Here is a 16835-nt window from a genome sequence, read left to right as displayed (position 1 = left end):
CTCACTCCTTCCCTCCCTGTCTTCTTTTCTCCTTCTCTTCTCCATCTCACACATCATGCACACATTCTCTCTCTCTCTCTTTCTTTCTTATTTCTTTCCAGTCTATGAAGCCATGCTAATGTACATTAACCTTTTTTTTTTACCTGTGTGATCTGATAATGAGGATTCAGACCAAGAGCAATTACCGTATTAATCATAGATTCAGCAATAGTCAATTAGAGTGTGATGAAATATGGCAATACTCAATTAGAGTGTGATAAAATGTATTTATCACAATCATACAGAATATAAATGAACTTATCATTCGTGAGACACTTGAGGTGTTTTATGGGATATAAATAAAATCACCATTATGTGGACAATTTTTAAAGCTCTAAACTAATTTTGGTTATTTTATAGCATTAATGGTTTGAAATAGAATGTGCAAAATAATTTTTTACTTTGGTAACATATAATTTGTTAAAGCCAATGTTGTAAAAACAGGCCTATTTTCCTAAATGTTATACAGAATATTTGACATTTTCTTTGCTAGTGTTAATATAAAAGTTTAAAATATTTTTAAAGTATAAAAATTTGATTGAAATTCCAAAAAAGATTTAATGTCAAAACAATATTTCAATAAAGTATATTCCAAGATATCCATCATATACCCTGACTTCAGTTCATTTTATTATTTAATTTGCTTATTCAAATCCAGGTACATATTCTGAAAGAACATAACTTTTCCATTTTAGAATAGTTTGTAGCTTCTACTGATCTTCATAATCAGAAAATGTCATAATCCACAGTTGGCCAACACCTTCATGATTATTAACCCACTTTACTTTCTAGGGCTGGCAAAGATAAGCTGATTACATATGATTCTCAATCCTTGCAGGACCTTTGGGCCTATCCAAAATGTCCATAAGACATTTGGTCCACGCCAAAAGGTCCTTGACATTTGGTCCTGTCCAAAACATCCATGAGCATATTTGGTCTATGCCAAATGGTTTTGGATAGGATCAAATATCAAGGACATTTTGGTGTGGACCAAATGTCTTATGGACATTTTGGACAGGACCACTTGTCTACTAATCTTCTCTACTGGTTCTTACAGGGCCAGTACCAGCTTACTGCCTAGTAAGTGCTGCCTATTACTTAAGTTTTAACCAGGAGGAATCAAAACAGAGAAATGTTATGGTCAAAACTAGGTAAAGAATTTTACTTATAAAAGCTGAGCAAAACAAGAAAGAATAAATCAACAGGTGCAGAAGGAAACAAAAAGTCAAGGCTAGGGAGTGAGTAGGACTGCTAGTGTAATGGCGCTTAAGTTTAGCGAGTCAGAATTCACTTCCGTAATCTATTAGCTGACAGAAGTAGGTGTGGGCCTGTCTTCGGGATCTCAACCAATTCCTTCTTAAAACAGTCAGTGTCTTAGGCCAATGCTGAGAGTGACGTAGTACAGCTTTTTGTTTTTCAAAAGTGACATCAGGGAAGACTGATACTTTCATGTCCCAATTTTGTCTTTCAGTCGGATATTCAGGAGACAAAATGATACGCTGTATAAGAACACAGGCTTTGGGGACAGACTCTTCCTGAGTTTGAATTTTAGCCCTATTATTTACTAACGTCATGACCTGGGAATGTTACTTAACCTCAGTTTCCTGAGCTCTCAAAATGGAGATAAAAGTACCCACAGGACAGGGTTTGTGTGATGGCTAAATGAAGTAATAACTCTAATAGGATATCACATTGGAAATCTCAACTTAAGCACCAAGAGAGAACAGAGAAGATGCTAAAGTGATTTTGTAAGATAGAGTGTTCTGTATAAATTCCAAAGTAGGTTAGATAATGGCATAGCATAGGTATAAAAGAAGCAGATGATTGGAGATTAGAATATTTGTGAGCAGAATTTCCTTCTGGGGAGCAGCTGCTGCCTTTCCCCACTGTGTCAAGGTGTAAGAGTGTGGATGCTTCTGCATTTCCCTCTGGTCAGGAAAGAGGGCTTCAATCATAGCAATTAGAGAGCTTAATGTGTCGTCTAACTTGGGGCATGCAGTAGACTGATTTATTCTTACCCTAGAAATCTGGTGAACGTAGCTGGCAGAGTCAAGTCAAATTGAACTCCTTGATTTCGCTCTGCAGTCCTGCGCTCCTGACACTTGTTCTACAAATAAATACATTAATGTGTCCTGGGGACCAGATGTGGACTAGGTATGTTTTAAGAGATGTGTCCAAAGGGGCTGTTTGGAGAAACATCAGGCCTCAACATGGAAGAAGCTGAATATGGACCATAGGATTTCTAGGAGCTAAGGAGAGAGGAAGTGATCTTAGAGAGTCCATTGTTCTGGAACCTGGGGAACTTGGAGGCAGTAAATGCTGGTAGCTGTGTGAGAGAAGGGTCGAGTGTGGGACCCTGGTAGGCACAGAGAGCAGGACATCATTTTATGGGACTTCACTTCACCTTAAGAACTTTCCTGCCCTCCTTTTCTTTCTGCACTGTCTCCCTCCCCTATCAAGTTGGGAAATTTGATTATTCCATATAAGGGGGGAATTTTTAGATTTGCTAAACTGAGAATGTGTCTATAATGTAAAGAGATAGCAGGGCTTTATATTGTCAGTGACAGAAAACTCATAGGGCCTACCCAAGTTTTCTTCTAGAGGAGAGGAAGAAATTCCCCAATTGAGTACATTTCATGGAGAGAAGGAACAAAAAATAAAGTCGCATTCCAATTATACACCAAGTCAAGCCCATTCAGTAGACATAGTACAAATGTAAAGCAGAACTGTGGCTGGCACATAAGAAGCACTCAATAAATGTGAGGGCTTCTTTTTTGAGTTGATTTTGTTTTAATGATTCTACTTACAGATTTCTCCCTGAACCCCTAAGGTTAACCATGCCTGGGAATTTGTTTCAACTTTTGCATGCAGGGCATAAAAGCTCCTTTGACAATTTCGAGTGTTGCCCCTAGTTTAAATGTCTTCACATTTGATTTTCTTACTTCTCTGCCTTGTCTTTTTGGGTCTTGTAAATATCCTGGCCGTTGATTATCTATCTGAAGTTTTGAAATCTCACTTTGCCTAATTTTTTTGTGTCATCACGGTTTCTGTCTGCCAGACTAGTTTGTGATTCCTGGTTGGCTCCAAAGGCTGAATGTTGGTGTATTTCTGGAGTTCTTACTGATTTACTCTCATCTTTCATCAGCTCCTGCATGTGTTGGGCATCTAGCCTCTGGACCGGATCCTGCCTTCTTGGGCTCCCACACTGTGTCACAGCTGCAGCCATTGTCAGTAACCACATTAATCATACAATTGTGTGGAATTCCTCCTCCCTTCAGAACTTTTTAGTTGCTTAATAAAATAACGTCTTTTGAGACACTTTTCCTGTTATAGTGATCCAATTCTGGCACAGGGGAATAAAAAAGTATTATATACTTTTGTCTCTGTTTGTTAATTTTTATTAAACTTATTTAAAGAGGGGCTTTCTCTGTTAAAGAATCATATTAAAACAAAAAATTAAACATAACTACCATATAGGAACATAATTTTTTTGTTTTTTTTTTGAGGAAGACTGGCCCTGAGCTAACATCTGTTGCCAGTCTTCCTCTATTTTGCATGTGGGGTGCCACCACAGCATGGCTTGATGAGAAGTGTGTAGGTGCACACCCAGGATCTGAGCCCACGAAACCCAGGCCACCAAAGTGAAGTGTGCAAACTTAACCACTATGCCATCAGGCTGGCCCCAGAACATAATATTTGTAAGATCTTTGTAAAAAAGTTTAATATAAAGAAACAAGACTTTGTATTGCAAAGTGAAGGAAATATTTAAAATAAACTCCTATTTTTAAAAGGTGGTATAAATACGAGATAAATCATATGGTCATTTATTCAGTTATTACATGCACTTATAGAAATATTTTTGCAAGTTATACAGATTTCATATTATCTATGGGTGTACTATTTGGCATTTTACATTTTGGATATCAGCATATATCATCCACAGAATGATATGTTACTAGACCCAGCATTCTCTCTATTCTTGGTTCCATTTCCCATAAGAGGTTTGCACTGTTGGCCCTGGAGCTCACTGTGATTCTGTGTAGACACCTAATGGATGCACTGGGAATTTGACACTGCATATTTTTCAGAGAGCTGTCTGGCATACTGTTTCAGTTCCTGATGTTCTTGGAATTATTGCTTGAGTTTACTAATATTCTTTTTTTTCATTGTGGTAAAGTTGGTATGTAACATTATATAAGTTTGAGGTGTACAACATTATAATTAACATCTGTAAATACTACAAAGTGATCACCACCAAAAGTCTAGTTAGCATCCATCACCACACAATTTACCCTCCTCACTCATTTCACCCACCACCAACGTCCTTCCTCTCTGGTAACCATCAATCTCTTCTCTGTATCTACTAGTTTGTTTTTGTTTTTTTTGTTCATTTGATTTGTTTTTCTAGATTCCACATATGGGTGAAATCATGTGGTATTATTCTCTTTTCATCTGACTTACTTTACTTAGCATAATACCCTCAAGGGCCATCCATGTTGTTGCAAATGACAAGACTTCATTCTTCTTTAGGCTGAGTGGTGTTCCATTGTATGTAGATACCACATTTTCTTTATCCATTCATCCCTCAATGGGCACTAGGTTGTTTCCATATCTTGGCTATTGCAAATAATGCTGCAACGAACATAGGGGTGCATATATCTTTTTGAATGTTTTGTATTCTTCAGATAAATAGCCAGAAATGGAATAGCTGGTTCATCTGGTAGTTCTATTCTTAATTTTTGGAAGAACCTCCATACTGTTTTCCATGGTGGCTGCCCCTATTTATATTCCCACTAACAGTGTATAAGTGTTCCCTATCCTCCACATCCTCTCTAACACTTGTTATTTTTTGTCTTTTTGGTAAAAACCATTGTAACAAGTGTGAGATGATGTCTACTAGTGGTTTTGATTTACATTTCCCTAATAATTGGTGATGTTAAACATATTTTCATGTGCCTATTGGCCATCTGTATGTCTTCTTTGGAAAAATGCATATTCAGATTCTCTACCCATTTTTTAGTTAGGCTGTTTGTTTGTTTGTTTGTTGAGTTGTATGAGTTTTTTAAATATATTTTGGATATTAACCCCTTTTGGATATATGATTTTTTAATAACTTCTCCCATTCAGTAGATTGCTTTCTTTTTTTTTTTTTGGTGATGGTTTCCTTCACTGTGCAGAAGCTTTTTACTTCAATATAATCTCATTTTAAAATTTTTATTTTGTTTCCCTTGCCTTTGGAGTCAAATTTGCAAAGATATCACTAAGACCTATGTCAAGGAGCTTACCGCTTATATTTTCTTCTAGGAATTTTATGGTTTCAGGTCTTACATTCAAATCTTTAATCCATTTTGAGTTAACTTTTGTGTATGGTGTAAGATAGTGGTCTAGTTTCATTCTTTTGCATGTAGCTGTCTGATTTTCCCAACACCATCTATTGAATAGAGTATCCTTTCTCTATTGTATATTCTTGGCTTTTTTGTTGTAAATTAATCAACCATATATGTGTGGGTTTAGTTCTGGGTTCTCAATTCTGTTCCATTGATTTGTGTGTCTGTTTTTATGCCAATACCTTATTGTTTTGATTACTGTAGCTCTGTAGCATAGTTTGAAATCAGAGAGCATGATACTTTCAGATTTGTTCTTCTTTCTCAAGTACAGATCTCTCACCTCCTTGGTTAACTTTATTCTTAGATATTTTACTCTTTTTGATACAACTGTAAATGGGATTCTTTTCTTAATTTTCTTTCTGATAGTTTTTTATTAGTGTATAGAAATGCCACAGATTTCTGCATATTGATTTTGTATCTTTTGACTTTGTTGAATTCATTTTTTATTTCTAACAGTTTTTTGGTAGAGTCTTTAGGGTTTTCTGTATACAGTATCATGTCATCTGCAAATAGTCACAGTTTTACTTCTTCCTTTCTAATTTGGGTGACTTTTCTTTTTCTTGCCTAATTGCTGTGGCTAGGACTTCCTATACTATGTTGAATAAAAGTGGTGGGAGTGAGTTTTCTTGTCTTATTCCTAATATTAGAGGGAAAATTTTCAACTTTTCACCATTGAGTATGATGTTAACTGTGGGTTTGTTATATGTGGCCTTATTGTGTTTAGGTACATTCCCTCTTTACCTACATGTTGAAAGTTTTTTCATAAATGGATATTGACTTTTGTTAAATGCTCTTTCTGCATCTATTGAGGTGATTTTACAATTTTTATCCTTCACTTTGTTAATGTAGTGTGTCACTTGATTGATTTGTGGATGTCAGACCATATTTGCATCCCTGGAATAAATCCCACTTGATCATGGTACATGATCCTTTTAACGTATTGTTGAATTTGGTTAGCTAACATTTTGTTGAGGATTTTTGCGTCTATGTTCATCAATGATATTGGTGTGTAATTTTCTTTTTTTGTGTTTTCCCTGTCTGGTTTTGGTCTCTGGCTAATGCTGGACTCATAAAATGAGTTTGCAAGTGTTACTTCCTCTTCAATGTTTTGGAAGAGTTTGAGAAGGATAGGTATTACATCTTTAAATGTTTAGTAGAGTTTAGTAGAGTTCAACAGTGAAGCTGTCTGATTCTGGGCTTTTCTTTTCTATGAGGTTTTTGATTACTGATTCAATTTCCTTACTAGTAATTTGTCTATTCAGATTTTCTATTTCTTCATGATTCAGTCTTGGAAGATGAATATTCCTATGAATTTTACCTGTTTCTTCTAGGTTGTCCAATTTGTTGGGGTATAATTGTTTGTAGTAATCTCTTATGATCCTTCATATTTCTGTGATATCAGTTATAACTTCTCTTTCATTCCTGACTTTGTTTATGAGAACCCTCTCCTGTTCTTTCTTGGATAGTTTAGCTAAAGGTTTCCCAATTTTATCTTTTCAAAGAACCAGCTCTTAGTTTTGTTTTTCTTTTCTATTGTCTTTTTAGTTTCTATTTTGTTTATGTCTGCTCTGATCTTTATTATTTCTTACCTTCTACTGCCTTTGCAGTTCATTTGTTCTTCTTTTTTTTTAGCTACTTGAGGTGAAAAGTTAGATTTTTCATTTGAGATTTTTCTTGTTTCTTGTGGTGGGCCTATATTGCCATCAACTTCCCTCTTAGAATCACTTTTGCTGCATCTCAAAGATTATAGTATGTTGAATTTTGTTTTCATTTGTCTCTAGGTAATTTTTGATTTTTCCTTTGATTTCTCTGATGACCTGTTAGTTGTTCAGTAGCTTATTGTTTAATCTTCACATTTTTTTTGTGGTTTTTCCAGTTTTCTTCTTGTTATTGATTTCTAGCTTTATATAATTATTGTTGGAGAAGATACTTGGTATGATTTCAGTCTTCCTGAATTTATTGAGACTTGTTTTGTCCATGGCCTAACGTGAGGTCTATCCTGGAGAATGTTCCATGTGCACTTAACAAAAATGCATATTCTGTTGCTTTTGGATGGAATGGTCTGTATTTATTAAGTCCATCCGGTCTAATATGTCATTTAAGGCCAATATTTCCTTAATTTTCTGTATGGGTGATCTATCCATTGCTGTAAGTAGAGCATTAAAGTCCCCTACAATTATTGTGTTGCTGTCACTTTCTCCCTTTAGGCTTGTTAATTTTTGCTTTATATATCTTGGTGCTCCTATGTTGGGTGCATATATATTTATAAATGTTATATCTTTTTACTGAATTTATCCCTTTATCATTATGTAATGTCCTTCTTTGTCTTTTATTATAGTCTTTGTTTTAAAGTCTATTTTGTCCATTATGAGTATAGCTACACCAGTTTTCTTTTCATTTCCACGTGCATGAAATATCTTTCTTTATCCCTTCACTTTCAGTCTTCATGTTTCCTTACTTCTAAAGTGAGTCTCTTGTAGGCAGCATATAGATAGGTCTTATTTTTTAATCTATTCAGCCACTCTGTCTTTTGATTGGAAAGTTTAGCCCATTTACATTTAAAGTAATTATTGATAGGTAGGTACTTACTGCCATTTTGTTATTTGTTTTCTGCCTGTTTTCATAGTTCCTCTCTGTTCCTTTCTTCTTCTCTTTCTTCCTTCTCTTGTGGTTTAGTGGCTTTATTTAGTGTTATGTTTAGATTCCTTTCTCATTTTCTTTTGTGTATGTGTTATAAGTTTTTTCTTTATGGTTACCATGAGGTTTATATATAACTTCCTATATCTATAAGTCTGTTTTAAGTTGATAAGACCTTAAACTTGAAAACATTCCAAACCTTTACATTTTTTTCTCCTTCTCCCACATTTTATATTTTTGACATCATATTTTACATCTTTTTATTTTATGCATCCCTTAACTTTTAACACTCATATGTGCTTTATAAGTGATTGATCCACTAGTTTTACCATATATTTACCTTTTTCAGTGAGAATTTTTACTTTCATGTGTTTTCTTGTTATTAATTACTGCCATTTCTTTTCAGTTTAGAAAAGTCCCTTTAACACTCCTTTTTTTTTTTCTGGTGAGGAAGATTGTCCCTGAGCTAAGATCTGTGCCCATCTTCCTCTATTTTGTATGTGGGTTTCCACGACAGCGTGGGGTAATGAGTGGTGCATAGGTCCCTGCCCAGGATCTGAACCTGTGAACCCCAGGCTGCTGAAGTGGAGCACACGGACTTAACCACTATGCCACCAGGCTGACCCTAACATTTCTTGTAAGGTAGGTTTAGTGGTGTTGAACTCCTTTAACTTTTGCCTATCTGGAAAACACTTAATTCTCCTTCAATTCTGAATGATAACATTGCCAGGTAGAGAATTTTTGGTTGGAAGTTTTTTCTTTCAGCACTTGTTGTTCCACTCTCTTCTGGCTCACAAAACTTCTGCTGAAAAATCTGCTGATAGCCTTATGGAGGAACCCTTGTACGTAACTAGTCATTTTTCTCTTTTTAAGATACTTTATCTTTAACTTTTACCATTTTAATTATAATGTGTCTTCATATAATCTCTTTGGGTTCATCTTATATGAAACTCTCTGGACTTCTTGGATGTGAATGTCTGTTTCCTTTCCCAGATTAGGAAAGTTTTCAGGCATTATTTCTTCAAATAAGTTTTCTGGCCCTTTCTCTCTTCTTCTAGGGCCCCTATAATGTGAGTGTTATTCTGCTTGATGTTGTCCTAAAGGTCCCTTAAATTATCTTCATTTTTTTAAATTAGTTTTTCTTTTTGCTGCTCCATGTGGGTGTGTTTTATTGCTTTGTCTTCCAGCTCACTGATCTGATCTTCATCTCCACTCAGTCTGCTGTTGAACCTTTCTAATGTGTTTTTCAGTTCCATTATTGTATTCTTCAGCTCTGTAACTTCTGTTTGGGACCGTCTCATATTTTCTCTCTCTTTTTTGGAGATCTCACTGTGTTCATCCATTCCTCTCTTAAGTTTGGTGAGCATCTTTATGACCATTACTTTGAACTCTTTATCAGGTAGATTTCTTACCTTGTGCTTATGTTTTTTCCTGATGTTTTGTCTTGTTCTTTTGTTTGGAACATATTCCTGTCTCCTTGTATGCCTGACTGTGTTTGTTTATATGTATTATGCCAATCAACTACCTCTCCCAGTCTTGAAGGGATGGCGTTGTGTAGGAGATGTCACTTGGGGCCAAGAAATGCAATCTTCTCTGATCACCAGAGCTAGGTGCTCAAGGGGTATCCCCTTTGTGGGCCCATTAACTCTGACAGGGTTGAGCAAGTGGTGTGTGGGGGTGGGACTGCTCACCTGCTGTGATTGTTAGGGCCATGTGCAACTTGCACAGGGCTGGGGACCTGCTGTTTGCCCTGTGCATCTATTGCTGGCACATGCAAGCAAGTGGGAGCCTGGGAGTAGGGCTGCTTGCCCAGCTCAGGGCTGGCGAGGTGGGGCTGCTCAACCATTGCTGTTAGCAGATTTGACTACGAGTACAAAAATGGTGCCCAAGAGTGCCAGCACCAATAAGTTAGAGCCCATAAAAATGGTGTCTGCCAGCATTCCATTCTTGGAGACAATCCTAGCAGACTTCTGCCCCTTTGGTAGATACTTTAACATTAGCTGGTGAATCTCCTTCACATGTGATCTAGGCTCTTTTTAAACTGATGCTTTTCACACTGAGTCCTGGGGAAAGTGGGTCTGTGTGCAAGCATTTTAAGAGAGGAATCTTCATTCTCTACAGCCCTGTGTTTCTCCTGAACATAAGCCTTGTTAGTTTTCAAAGCCAGACACTTTGGGGGCTTGTTTCTCTCGTGCAGGACCTAAGGGTTGGGGTGACTGGTGTGGGGTACAAACCCCTTATTCCTCAGGGAGAAGCTCTGTTTATTTATTTACTTTTTGAGGCAGGAGTGTCTCTGCCTGTCTTACCCATCTCTATGTGGCCCTTTTATCCTTTGATGTGGAGCAGGTGTTCAGCTAGTCCTCATGTTGTTTTCAGAGGGATTTGTTCCATACATAGCTCTATATCTGTTGCATCTGTGGGAGGAGGTGAGTTCAGGATCTTCCTATACTGCCATCTTGGGCAAAGTTTATACTTTTCTATATGTGAACATCTCTATCATTCCACACTGTAGCTGTGCTTATCTTGCCACATACATACCCCCAAAACCTGGAAGTAAAGGAAATTCCTTGTGCTAATAGAAATTCAGCTGTAACTTACATTTTTTCCCCATCTTTGAGAATTTAACATGCCAACAGGGAGAGAGAAGGGCACAAGATTTGGAGGCACAAACCATATAAATTGTAGTCTTGACTTTCAGTGGAAACATAGAGAATAATAAAACTCTTCTTCTTTCTTCAGAAAGAAGAGAAGATGGATGTTCTTTCCCCTTGTGTGAATTGCTATACAGCAATTGCTCTGGAAACAGAATTTAGAGCACACACACTGATGATCAAAGTGTACATGTCTCTCACTCAAAGGAGCTGCTTTAATGAAAAGAAATAGGGAAGGCACAGAACTGAGCATGTGATAGAAGATGATGTAATTACTGCTGACTGGAGTCCTACATATTTATAATGTGACTGGTAGTGATCACTTTGGGTCAGTTGTTTTCTGAGCCTATTTATTTTATTCATGCTGACAGGAGCACTGCTGACAAACTACATGTGGATCATCAAATATTTAGTCATTATTGAATTGATATTACACCTCTCCTCTTAAGAGCTCACTGTGCTCCACATGAAACTTATAAATTATACAACTAACTTTTAGATAAGTACTTTTGTATGGAAACTGTAAAGAACAATTATGGAACCTGGGGAGGGGGGAAAGGATGGGTAATAAAAAGACAAGACTAGAACTTGATTAGCTGTGACCCTGGCCTAGCAGTGTTCTAAAAGAAATAACAAAAGGGATATTTAGGCCAAATGCACAGTCTAATTGCATGAACAGGACCACTGCCCAGAATTCTGCTTAAGTTACTCAGGGAACGGAGCTAGGCAGTTAGAAGGAAATCTTTTTTCTAACCATCCCCCCCTCACCTCCCTCCTCTCAATGCAATCCCAAAGCAAACTTTGAGGAGCCCCTTCTTAGTTGTTTCTCCATTGATCCCTTTTAATAGCTCAGATTTGAAGCTAGTGCCCAAATTTCTAGCCCCAAAAAGTACTTTCTTCAGTTTCGTCATAAACTTCTCATTCTGTAGAGGGGAAGTGGAGAAGGAGTGGTGGATACAAGTTGTTATAATTCTCCATAAACTCCATAAACAAGATAGTCCACCCTCCGCTCCCTGATAGCATGAGGATGCAGGCTTAGGAAGATGTAATTTCCTTCTGTGCCCCTAGGAAATGGATGTTGCTCTCTCACTTCCAATTTTGTTCACTGGCTCTTGAATTCTCATCTTGTAGAGAGTGGCAGTCCTCCAAGTCTAGATGGGTTCAGCAGCTGTCAGGCTAATGGAGGAGGGCAGCTTCAGATGTAGTGGTGACAGCAGCACATGTGGCAGTATAAAAGAATCATCTCAACGTAGGGACATTGCTGAAATCTTCTCAGTTCCTAGCATGGTGTCTGGCATGTAATAGATGCTTAATAAGTATTTGTTGAATGAATGAATGGATAGATAATGCATTTATACATACACAAATACTAAATTATTCTTTTTGAGTATGTTTCTTTCACAGGAGACTCAGTTCTAAAATGTTTTATGTCAACCTTTTATTTTGTATAATAACTAAACGTTGTGAAGAAGAAAATCCAGGACCCCATCTGGCTCTGATATCTGCCCCCCTATTGATCACTAGCGTTTCTTTTGCTGAACATATTGGCCATGTGTGTTCCACCTACTTTTCTAGTACAACCTGTCTTTAGCTGCATTTTGTCAAGATAACTGCTACAACAAAATAAAGATGTTTTGCTCTTGGCCTACAGATGTTAAATGAGGCTCCTAGCAATTCTAAGCCACTCAAATATGCAATTTGGTCTTCAGAGAATTGAGGGAAAGTTGGGACATTGGTCTCAGTACTCTATATCCTTATTTCAATTTATATTTCATGATGTTTTGGTCCAACTGAAGGACAATGGCTCTCTATTGCCTGTGGGACAGCATCTACACTCCTAAACCTGGCACTTAGCTTCTCCCCTTTCAATTCCCAGAAAATGTATCATGATTATTTTTAAGAACTCATTAAACAATGAGTGTTGCAAGTTATATTTTATTGATGAATATGTGAATATTACAGTAAGAAAAATGATTTTATTCACTTGTCATGTTTTATTAAACAGTGTAAAGAATTATTAATATTTATAAATATTAAAATCTCACACTTATGATGCCATATTTTGGGGGAAAAGGCTGGAAATGTTAAAAATACATGGTAGCTATTATCACCCTAACAATGATCCCATGTCTGTAAATTGCCGAGTGAATGCCTCCTTCAAGATGAAGGGAAAAAGTAAGTACTTACAGGTGATCCTCTTGCAGGTGGATAGGAGTCAAACAGGTCAATGAAAGTGAGGAAGGCATTTCAGGAGATTTATGCAATGGCACAGAAGCTGGAATATGCCCAACTTCCAATGTTAGCGTAATGGAAGAGTTGGTGGAAAGATGTAGTTTAAGTTAAAAAAAAAAACTTCAGAAGCTAATAGTGGCTTACTGTACTTAGGAAAGAAAAATTGACCCTGGCTCTAGAAATTACATGAAAGTTTCTTTCATGCATTCTTACTAAATTGGTCCTAGAACAAAAATCTCTTACCATATTTCTGTCACTTTTAGCTGGTAGTTAAGCCATCAAGAAAAAGGAGCTCAAGCTGGTACTGATGAAATTTTTAGAATTTTTATTTTCTGTGTCGCTCATAATATCTTTGATTATAAATAAGTTTAAGGCACAATTTTATACAAATTCCTCTTTCTGTCCACTTGTGAAGCATCTTCATAAATCATTTTCTTTATTTCCAATCATATTTGTCGACACTTGTGGTTACAGTCATTTCAATAGAACAAGAGAATTACTTTTCTTTGTGAAATAAAATGACTTTCTTTTTTCCAGTATTAATATGAGTTGAGGCTAATGATTGTTAAAACTGCATTTGATACTAGTCCATTGTTCTTATTTTTAACATTGCAACTTTACTGATATTTGGGATGTTGTGTAATTTGGTGATATACAGAATAAAATATTAATTGCTATGTAAACTAAAAAATTGCTCCAACATAGTTTAAATTTACTTAAAAAATCCCCCTAAGGCTTCCAAAAACAATTCTTTAACATGCTTTTTGAATAAGAATACATGCAAACTGTAAAAAAATTCAAGTTTTCAGTAGCGTACAGCCCTGTCCCTTAGCAATCCATAGATTATCATCACAGCTATATTCTAGGCATATAGGGTTTATATACCACATGCACCATATATATATATACACACATATGTATATATCCCATGACAAAATTTAAAATTGGACTATTGTTAAATTGCTCTCCAAAGAGTCATATCAATTACACTTTCACAATAAAACATTGATATATGAAGATCCCTGTTCTCTTACATTCTCATCAACACAATGTACTATCAAATTTTCTGACTGGTATTGTTTGCAGTCTTAATTTGTATTTTTCTATTGTGAAGGAAGTTGAGCATGTTTTCATGTGTTTAACACCCATATTTATTTCTTGTTCTTTGCTCCATCACTTCATATATTTTTGTCATTTTCTATTTTTTTCTTATTAATTTATAGTAGCTCTTTATATATTAAGGAAATTAGACTATGATTGTGATATGAGTTGCATACATTTTTTTGAAACTTGGAGTTTCTCTGTTTTTATGGTAAGTTTTTCTAAAGTCTTTACTTTTTATCTTTATGTAATAAAACATGTGTTTTTCCCACAGCTCTAGTGAGGTATAATTGACATACAATAAACTGCACATATTTAAAGTGTAAAATTTGATAAGTTTTAATATATGGTTATATCAGTAACACCATCACTTCAGTCAAGTTGGTGAACATATTCATCACTGAGAAGTTTCCTCATGTTCTTTTATAATCACGCTAAGTACTTCTTTAGCAGCCTCACACAAAATCTGATAGGTTGTATCTTAATTTTCATTCACTTAAAAATGCTTTCTAACTTCACCTTTGAAACCAAGTCTTGCCCAGTTTATTTCCCATTTCTTAGGCATCATTGTATTTTGTTGCCTGATTCTAGTGTCCAGAAAATTGTCATTTCATATAGCATTTCTAATTTTTCAGAGGAGAGGGTAAATTTAGTCCCTGCTATTCTATCTTGGGTAGAACCCTATGTATTCAAATTTAACAATTTTTTTCCATGTGGCATCTGGTATTTGTGTTCCACTTAGAACGGCCTGCCAGTCTTGCATTTTTAAAAAAATCATCAAGATTTTTTTCTAATGTTTTTGTTTGTTATTCCGGAATTTATTTTGGAGTAAAACATGAACTGTAGAGCCTGCATCCTTACATCACTCACCCCACACGAACATTTGCCGCTCCCTAATTGTCCTAACATCATTTATTAAATAGTATAGCTGTTGTCACATCCTAAATTCCAGTATGCATTTGGGTGTATTTTGTGGCTCCCTGTTATTCAACTGCTGTCTATTCATGAGTCAGTGGCACACTGTTTTAATTTTTATGGAGCCTATAAGATATAGTAAAATTGGATAGAATTTTACTCCTGCTTTGTCCTTAATTTTTCGTCCATTCTTTATTTAATTTTGCTTATTTATTTTTCCATGTAGAATTTAGAAATAGTTTGTCAATTGCCAAAAAAAAAAAAAATCTGGTTAGAATCATGTTAGATTTATAGATTATTTTTGAAAGAATTGGTATCTGTAAGATGTTGGGTCATTCTATCCAAACCATAGTAATCCTTTTCAATTTGATCAAGCGTTCTTTTATGTTCTTTGGTAGTGTTTAAAATTTTTTAAATTAGTTTTTCCATATTTTTCTTATGTTCATTCCTAGATGTTTACTGTTGCATTACTTTTGTAAATATGGTGTTTTTCTTCCATTACGTCTTCTGACTAGTTTTTGTTTAAAGTAGTGATCTTGTTTATTACAAGGGTAAACACCACAGGTTGGTATACCCAGCAACAGCTACTCCATCCAAACCATCTTCTTCCTTGCTTGCCTGGACTATAAAGGTTGTACAAAGTAAGTACTTGAGTTCTCAACCTCAACTGGAGGAATCAACATCGACCTGTAGCAGCCATCTTTAGGCCATGAGGGAAGGCCTAGTGAAGGTCAGAGTCATTAGCAATGCTATTGTAGAGTCGCTGATGTAACACCTGCCAACTGCATTCCCCCTGCCTGACTTCAGACTTTTGATTTTGAGGAAAACAAAAACAGAAAACTTCTTACAGGACTTTGAAAGATTATATATGATTGACCTGAGCTTTTTTTCAGAAAATATATATTTAAAGACATTTTCCAAAATAAGACTTTTAACCAGTACTTTTAGCCAGACTATACCATACAGATTAATAATACTAAAATAAGAATTATACTGATAACTGAAATGTTCTTTTTACAATAGATGTTTTTCATAGAATTAAGAATAAAGCATAGAAATAGTATTCTTATAGTAAAATATCTATTAACATTTTAGAGTAACTGTTCTGGGGCAGCTAAAATGCTACATTCTTTTTGTTTATATAATCTCAATAGGACAAACATGGGAGCTGTAAAAATCCTAGTCAGGGAATGAGAATATTTCCCCCAGAATTTTTAATTCAAAGATTATTTCACAGAAGTTAAACTTGACACCAAAATTAATACCATCAAACATAATAGGCAGACATTCGGGAGCTGCTTATAACGAAAAGTCTGTCTTCTCTCATAAAACTTCACTCTCACTATTTTACTCAACAAATATGTATTTTTGATGTTTGGATCATAAAGAAGCCTCAAGTCATGAGGGGAGAAGACACTGGACTCCTGGAAAAAAAGGCTGAAGTAAAGTGTACTCAGCTGGGTTGAAGCAATGAGAGCAGAGGAAGATGGCAGGGGTGGGCTGGTGGGTGGGGAGGGGAGAGATCAGGTCACAAGGGGAAAACCAGTTTATCTTTAGAGTTCTTTAATGGCTCATTGCATCAATGTTTTGTCAAGTGTTTGTGGTATTAGTTGCTTATTTTCACTTAAGAATTCAGAATGATCATTCCGAAAAACAATACAGTAGTCAAAAATATGTGTGTGAGCGATTAGAGTGACAATGACATGCTATGATTGCATTTGGAATTGAAAAGGCAGTGTGGCTTAGCCCCGACTTTTATGGAATGAGTTCTGGAAGTCTCTGGTTTATTAGGTCAGCTGCTTGTATCTCCAGAGCAGTAAAGCTTTCAGTCCCATAAAGCATTCCAGATTCCACTGCCCTGGCCTTCTACAAT

This window comes from Equus asinus, chromosome 8 (genome assembly GCF_041296235.1).
Source record: "Equus asinus isolate D_3611 breed Donkey chromosome 8, EquAss-T2T_v2, whole genome shotgun sequence".
NCBI lineage: Eukaryota > Metazoa > Chordata > Mammalia > Perissodactyla > Equidae > Equus > Equus asinus.
The sequence above is the reverse complement of the archived record's forward strand: the minus strand, read 5'-3'. Positions refer to the sequence as shown.